Source organism: Cygnus atratus, chromosome 13 (genome assembly GCF_013377495.2).
Source record: "Cygnus atratus isolate AKBS03 ecotype Queensland, Australia chromosome 13, CAtr_DNAZoo_HiC_assembly, whole genome shotgun sequence".
NCBI lineage: Eukaryota > Metazoa > Chordata > Aves > Anseriformes > Anatidae > Cygnus > Cygnus atratus.
The window spans coordinates 19,272,572-19,280,590 of NC_066374.1; the positions used below are offsets into that span (position 1 = coordinate 19,272,572).

Below are 8,019 nucleotides of genomic sequence, written 5' to 3' on the forward strand. Positions count from 1 at the left end.
AGGAGGGCGGGCAGGGGAAGGGGCTGCGCTGAGGCGCAGGGCTCGGCCGGGGGGCGGGGGGCGAGAGCCGCCAGCGGTGGCCCCGTGGACGTCGGCGGCGGCCGAGAGGCTAACAGCCTCGAAGAGCACCGAGCCCCCGCTGAAATGGGCGGTTTCCAGGGAAAAATCGCGTCAGGGATCCCTTCCCTCAGGGGAGGTGAAATCCAAGTGTGCGCGGTGCGGGGCACCTCGGTACGCCGGGTGCTGCACGGCTCCTCAGACCTTCCGCAAAAGGGCGAGCAAACCTTTACAAACCGTGACGGGGTCTCAGACAAAGCTCCTGTCTCTGCCCAGTGAGGCCCATTTTCGGTTGAGTCTGAAGCAAAAATCAGCCAATTCTACAAAGATTGGGCTCCAGAGCACCCTACAGCACAAGGAGCAGGGAAGGGCTCCAGCAGCAGGTGACGGAGTTGTGCACCCGTACGCTCTAAAAGCAAAGGCAGACACTTAGATCTGATGCGGTCTAACACTGGAAGGAGTCAAAGGAGCTAAAGATAAGGCTGTGGAAAAGAAGAGGAGATAGGAAGCTGCTGGTGTCAGAGACTTTATCTTGGGGAGTGAGAGGGCAGGACAGGGGCAGCTCAGACATCGAGGAGTGGTTTAAGGTGCAGCTTTAGGTGGTGGCCTCTAAGGAGCCTCCACCTAAATGTTAGAAACACTCCTTTGCCGTCCTTCTTGCAGGAGACGCTTTTCATTCTGCCCTTCTTTTCTGTCACTTGGTGTGAGTGCATTAGGCAGCACCTCGGTGCCCAGGCAGGGCTGGAGCAGCCATTTCGCTTCCTGCCGATGGGCTCCATAAATGCTGCCTCGGTTGGATCCTCACTTGGAGAGGTGAGAAGAGATGTGTGGGATGGGCAGATGTTACTGCGCAGTAACAGTTAATTGACTTTTAAATGCGTTTCATTGTGAAAGTCACTCTCCGAGTGAAATGTTGGCCCATGCCAAAGTACAGACTGCTTGGGCATTCGGCACAATTCAAAGGCTCTGTCCTGTGGCCTCCCAGAACTCCTGTGGTGCATCTTCCACACAATAAAGCCTCAAAGAAACACATATCAGGACAGCTATCGCAGGTCCCGTTTGGATCTGCCCTCTTCTGTACTGGCCCCTCTGCTTCCCATCTCTCGCCCGCTCTTCGAGCTGTCTGTGCCGTGGAAAAGGAATTACTGCTTGGGTAATGCAAGGTACCGGGGCTGTGCAAAAGGCCCACTGGGAAGCTGGGAGCCATAACGTACTGCAATTTCACTGCATGCTATTTTATCATTTTTATTAATCACGACTGCTTGATGAGACCTCAAAGAGTTGTTAATTATTACAGCCATAGTGACACTTTATTTAGGGAAATTTATATTCAGCACCTGTCTCCCACTTACCTCTGCAGAAACGTACTCCAACTACTCCCTTACAGGTTTTATTATACGTTCTGATGACAACATCACAGAAAATGGAAAATACTTAAAATAGACACAGCAAGCTGAAATGTTACCATCTACCAGCTAAGATGAAAGAAAAGTGTTTTTTCTGCTCTTGGCAAAAAGGAGGAAGGTATTTCTGAAGTGATTTTTCCAAGCAGAGTAACAAAACATGATTTTCTAAAAAAGACCGTTGAATTAAAAAGTCTATTAAATTAAATCGCCCATATTTCTTTTATTAATTTCTCAATAGTAAGAAAGCTATTTTGAAGATGACATCCCTAATTCTGGTATTGCTTATGATGCTTATCTGAGTCTTTGAGAGTCTCATGAGGTTTATGCATGTTCTGAAAATGTAATGAGCCAAAATATTTATTTAGGATGATGGTACACCATAAAAGTTCCCCGGTTCAGGAAATTTCAAAATTTAATAGAAATAACTGGTGTGCTTTTAAAAACAAATAGATCTAAGTCCAGGAGATTAAAATTCTTCCAGGAATGTTTCTTCAGATGTGTTTGTACAGCTCCCTTCACGACCGTTTGAGAAGTACACTGGTAATTCCCATCTCCTCTGAAGCACGATTCTCTCTGTCAGGATGTAATCTGATAAATAGCAAGGAGCAGCAGAGGCAGAAACCGAAGCTTATCAGACAGAATGAAATAAGCACAGGTGGAGAACTGGATAGACGCGTTCATTTGAACACGGTGTTTACCTGTCACTGTGCAGGCTGACCGCCTGCTTGCTGGCCAGCTCTCCTCCTCGCAACACCCCTTCAGCTTCTCAGAGCTGAAATTCTCCAGGAGTGAGCTGTTCCCTGTCTGTTCTCCCTACGAAAAGCATGCCATAACCATTGCTCTCAATAGTGCACTTTAAAAGGCATTTTATCTTCATGAAGGAAGATTTATTACATTAAGAGCAATACATGAATTGGGTATTATTGAAACGACTACGTTTTCTTGACTCATAATAGTAAATTTCCCACTCTATTGGCAGGAAAGTGCCGTGTTTTCTATTCCCAGGCTGCTCACGTAAAATCCATGGTATTATTTTTGTTTTCACTAACAGCTATGAAGTGTTTAATTATCCTTCTCAAGGTAGACTAAAACCTCAAACAAAATGGATAAATTTGATATTATGCCTCTAAGAGGAAAATCTACGGTTCTTATGCAGCCAACAAAATAGTATGTATATAATAGCAGTAATTGTTGTCTCCCCCATTCTTTTGTTCATTTGCTGTAGCGTGTGTTTGTACAAGGCCATTTTGTCAGGTTACATCTTTTATTCCCGTCTCTTTTGCTTAAAGGGAAATTTAACAGCTGAGTTTTGTTGTGGGTTACTTGACATATTATGAAGCAGCAGTACTGAGTGAGCAGCAGCCCTCCTGCTGTATGGGGGGAAGCAGGAGCGCGGGGAAGTGCTCCCCGATGCCTCGGCTGTGAGGCAGGATGCCCAGCGGATGGGCCATCCAGGAGACATTTGGGCATTTAGGATAAAGATGTTGTAGGTAACGGCAAAGATCTCACTTTTCTTAAACTGCAGACAAGGATGGGAGCTTTTGAGTGTTGGCAAGTAAGCTACCTTTAAAGAGACAAATGTAGTAGAATCTGGCAAAAGATATTACAGTGATCAGCTGCAAAATCCCTCTCGTGCAAAAGGTCAGGAACCACACGTGCTCCAAATGCTCCACAGCTTCTTTGTAACAACAGAGAGAAATACATCCAGAATTCAGTTGCAAATACTTGGCAAGTAACTTGAGAACGTGCCAGGTTTCCGTCTCTTATTTTGCTTTTAGTATTGCTGGAGAAGATGCTCTCGATTTGTCTGAACTCCTGAAATGGAGGAACGTGTGGTCAGTCAGAAACGTCAGCTCAGCGCTCTCACTAGGAAATAAGAAATCTGTTCCTCGTTTCCCATCCCAGACTCCCAGGCCTGCCAATAACTTGAGCCAGAAGGCAAACTGCGACGCCGAGTACGTCCTCTGACTTCGCCCCTGCTCCGCAGGAGGAATGTCCCGCTATGGCATACGCCAGCGTGCAGCTGATTTATTGTGGGTGGAAACTCCCCGCTCCAGCACGCTGGTGGAAGGGGGTGGGGTAGCCCCGGAGGTCTGCTGCTGCTCCTGCTTCTCTTTTGGAAGTCGAGGAGGGCTGCGGTTCCGTGTTTTCGTGTGCCGTTGCGTGGGACAGCTTGCAGTCAGTTGCACGGGCAGGAAAACACCGCGTAGAGCGCCTTGTTTGGAGTTCGTCTACTTGTTGCAAAAACGGTAGAGCTGACGGAGTTCTGTTAAAACCCCTCGTAAAGAGCAGGAACGCGTCGTTGTGACGAGAACCAGAAGGAAGGAACACAGGACGCCCATTCAGGGAGCAGCGCTTGCACTGCTGCTAGGTTCCGTCGGGCTGTTCACCGTACGAAACCCATCACCGCGCCCAAAACGCCTCACACCGCACAAAACCCATCACTGGGAACGGACTCCCAGCTGCTGGGACCCCCCCCCGCCCCCCCCGGAGCAGCTGCGGACCGCTCGCAGCAGCCTGGGGCCCTCCCTGCAGCGGGCCGGGGCTGGGCCCACCGGGGCCAGGCCGGCCCCAGGCCGCGGGCAGGCCCCGGGGAGGCCGCTCGCTGCCGCAGCGCGCCCCCTGCTGTCCCGGCCGGGCAGCGCGGGGCCCGCGGGGCGGCTCCCGGGGGGAAGCGGCCCGGGAAGGGCCGGGGAAGGGCCGCGGTGGCCGCCCGGGGCCGTGCGGGCCCTGCCGGCCTTGGCGGCCCGTGGCAGGCCTCGGCCGGGCCGAGCGGGGCCCCGAGGAAGGGCGCAGGACTCGGGCTGGAGCCGGCCGCGGGGTTCTCGGCGCGCCGAGGGAGGGGAAGGGTCATTTTCTGAGTCGTGTTGGCGTTGTGCAGACGGTTCGGCATTTCTAGAGGCAAAGTCCTTTTTTTTTTTTTTGAAGTAACGTTGTGTTGTTCTGATAGCTCAGCACCTCCAGAGCCACTCTCCGAGAGCACCTCCATTTTGAGGACCTGTGGAGCACCTGCACCGGGGCCGGTTTGGATCGGCAGCGCACTTTCGGAGCGGATCTCCCAGCGTTACGTGCCGTGCTTTGGCGTGCTGGCATCATGGAGCAGCCTCGCTCGCGTCCGGTGATGTTCGGATGACACCAAGCTGGCCCCAGGCACGGGAGCTGTGAAATGCCGTGGGGCCCTCTGCAGCAGCTCTTCCACCGTCCTACAGGTGTGTTCCCCTCGCACCACGCTGCCTGCCAAGGTAGGCATAACCAGAATCGCTGTGGGCAGGTGTGCCAAGCCTTAGCCATGACAAATGCTGAACAGCCCTGTCAAATATTTTTGGCAGACTGCATCTCGTACATGAAAAAAAAAAAAAACAAAAAAGCAGCCTGTGCTGCTGCGTGCACAGGCTGTGACACGACTGTGTGCAGCAGCAGGGCCAGGGCTCGGCAGCAGCAGCCTGATGGGGATTCCCACTGCTTCTGCCCCTGAAACCTCCTGTCCCTCAGCTGACCTCCGTCCAGGGAGGGGATGGCCAGTCGCAACGCCCTGTTTAGAGTTTTGTCTCTCATTTTCCTCATACTCAGGACTGGCTGTCCATCCCACCAGCTCCAAATGGCCACGCGAGCCCTAACTCCGGCCAGCCCTGGCTGTTTTCTTCAAGTGCACTTAGTTATTCTGAAGTACTTCAGGGAAATACATGGAAGGACATACCACAGCTACCCAGACTTCAGCCAGAGTAACAGGAATATGCACTCTTTGAATGGTGTTTTAGGCCAGTTTATCCAAATGGACATTCACAGGACGTAGCTTGCCCTGAAAGGCAAAAAAAACAGTCCCGAATCTGTCAACAGCCTCGCCTGGTGGCTGTCCCTGACTCAGGAATGGACTGCACAGAACATGTTTTTGTACTCTGAACACTAAATCCTCTCTTCACTGTGCCTGTCCAGTGAGAAACCTGCAGTTCCTGCTTGCTGTGAGTTCAGAGCAAGCTGAAAGAAGAGGAAGTGGAGCTTCAAATCACTGCACGATGCCTGCCATGCTAGTGGCTTACGTTGTTACAGACTTGGAGATAGCCCGTACATTCACAGCTGCAGAGGGCTTGCGTTTCCTAGGATCAAGTCTCTTTTGGCCAAAGGGTCCATTCACACCCTCCCCCTTCCCTCCTGAACGCCCTCCGTGTGTTCAGACCATGTAAAAATGGCTCCTGGAAAGGCTTGTTATAAACAAGCGCTAAAGGTGGTGCGGCTCTGAAAACCTTCGCCATGCTCACTTGGTCACAGCCCGCCCAGTTGCTGGGTCTCCCCAGGAACTGTTTATAAACACTTGCGCTGCATGGCTGTCTCCTCAGGCTGTGTGTGGAAGCAGTTTTAAAGGAGGGCTTGCACACTTCTGCGTGTGCAGCGGGGACCATCTGGCAATGGTTAGTTTGTTATTATTCACTTTGTCGATTTATTCTAACCCTTACCGATGCTTCAGCGCGAGACAGATCCTGAGACAAGCTTGTGAGTTCCTGTCTGGGAACTTCCCCAGCCTCCTCCACAATAAACACAGATGCAAGAAGCTCGTTTGGGGTTTCTGCTCCAATTTTGTCTTTTCTACATATTCCTTGTGTACCTTGATAGCCGATTGGTTCTAGACAATGTTTCTCAGACTTTCTGCTCCTGATGAGACTGTAAAGCTTTTGAAGTCTTTTTGCAGGTTGTGTGTTAAACTCGGGTTTTTACATAGCTGTTTTTACATTTCCCTCACGATCTTTTCTATTTTCCTCATTAGAACAGAAATCCAACTTTCTGAGGGATGCCTTTTTGCTCCCAGTGACCTCTCAGGTCCTGCCTTTTAGCCATGCTTCATTTTTTACCCATTTTTTCAGCCATGTTTGATCCTTCTGTGTGCTTTGTTGGCAAACGATATGCATTTGGTCAGAGCTTCCAATGCGAAGTCTTTCAGTGGTCCCCACGTTGCATGAAAATCTTTTACTCTTTTAGCTACCTCTTCGAGCTTTTTTTCCAGGAAGCCTTCTCACTTTTACCATGCCCTCCTTTCTGAAATGAAGAACAGTGACTTCTTCGGCTTTTGTTACTCTGATCAGAGTGGTGACTGGAGTATGCAATGGTCACTGTTTCAGAGAATGGTTACTTAGGTCCTGTATGTATTCTGTCCTTGTCCAGATCCAGAGTTGCTTCTCCTTTTGTGGTTTTCCGGAGCAGATGCTCTAGAAGAAGTCATTAACAGTGTCTGACCATTCACACCTAGACATAACAGCAACGTGGTCTACATACAGCCACGGGAAATTTCCCATTGCAGTTGTGTTTCCCACCCTTGCTGCCTCCCTGGTCTTTATCACAGCTGCTAAGTTTGGTGATGGAGTTGATCCCGTGCTGTAATGGTAGCAGACATTTCCACTTATTTATCTGTTGAGAAGTCACCAAACTTGCTAATAATTTTGCTTGTATTAGCTGAGGAAATAGATTTTGAGGTTTATAATTCCACGTGACTCTTGCCACTCTTCAAAGCTGCCTTCGTCTTCTCGCGTGCACCCTCGTATCTTTGGAGAGAATCGTTACTGTAATGGCAATCAAGTGTCACATGCCTCAGACCTGTCCGGCAGTGTACACCAGTGGGAATTGCAGAGAAAAAGGCAAATAAAAGACAGTGTTGGCAACCGATCGGCTGATGACGCTACTCATTTTTGCTTTGTGCTTTTTCTGGCTTCCTTGTAGTAGTAGTCTTAGTTTTGACTGCTTTTTTTGCAAATTACATCTCCTTTTAAAGAACCAAAATTGGAAGAAAGAAAGAACCAAGAGACAAACTTGCTGCTGACAGTCAGCTTCCCTGACTGCAGTGCACTGCGATTTCTTCCTGTCTGTAGTTTATGTTTAATAAAAGCCTGTGTTTGCTTTGGTGCTTGTGGTGGAGAACTAGGTAGGAAGCTGTAGCTAAGCCAAAAGGTTTCCCTGAAGTAAAGGTGAACAAATAGAACCAACGGGAATTCTAACCAGCCAGCAGAGTTACACCCTCACGCTCCCACATTAACAAGCACTAAATGTTTCATTGAAATCAATATCGAATTTGACACACAAGTCAATTCTTACCCAGGACAAACCATAAAATTACCCAGGACAAACAATAAAATTAACCAAGCACAAACATCTTCTGTAGATCAATAATCCACTCATCCCAAAAGTTACATGCGGTAAGGCCGACAGACACTTTAAATGCCAGGTACGCAACATGAAAATGTGTTCTGTGACATTTTGCCACAAAAGAGCACGGATTCACATGGACTACTTCCCGTATGTGCCATAACTGTGAGCACAGAGAGAATCCTGATTTCCCCTGCCTCTGAGTTCACGATGATGGGGTTGTTTCACAGTTAAATGAAGGAGGCTGAGAGTTTTGTGTCCAGAGCCTGTGTCGCACTCGCTCCTGGTGTAACAGAATCCGTCATGGCAGACTTCAGCCAGGCCGCGAAGGCAGCCTTGCCATGCCATCAGCACGCAGATGCATCTCGTCCACCTTTCTGATTCCGGAGCTGGTGGTGCTGCAGAACGGCATAGTCACTGTACCTTC

The 8,019-nt window shown here is 49.6% G+C and overlaps 1 long non-coding RNA gene across 1 annotated transcript; it reads left to right on the forward strand.

Moving 5' to 3' along the window:
* Positions 1-4,134: 4,134 nt before the first annotated feature.
* On the forward strand, positions 4,135-7,115 carry LOC118245615 (uncharacterized). The gene is made up of 2 exons (XR_004777901.2): positions 4,135-4,672; positions 5,034-7,115. It is a non-coding gene; the product is annotated as an uncharacterized LOC118245615 (long non-coding RNA).
* The last annotated feature ends 904 nt before the right edge of the window (positions 7,116-8,019 follow it).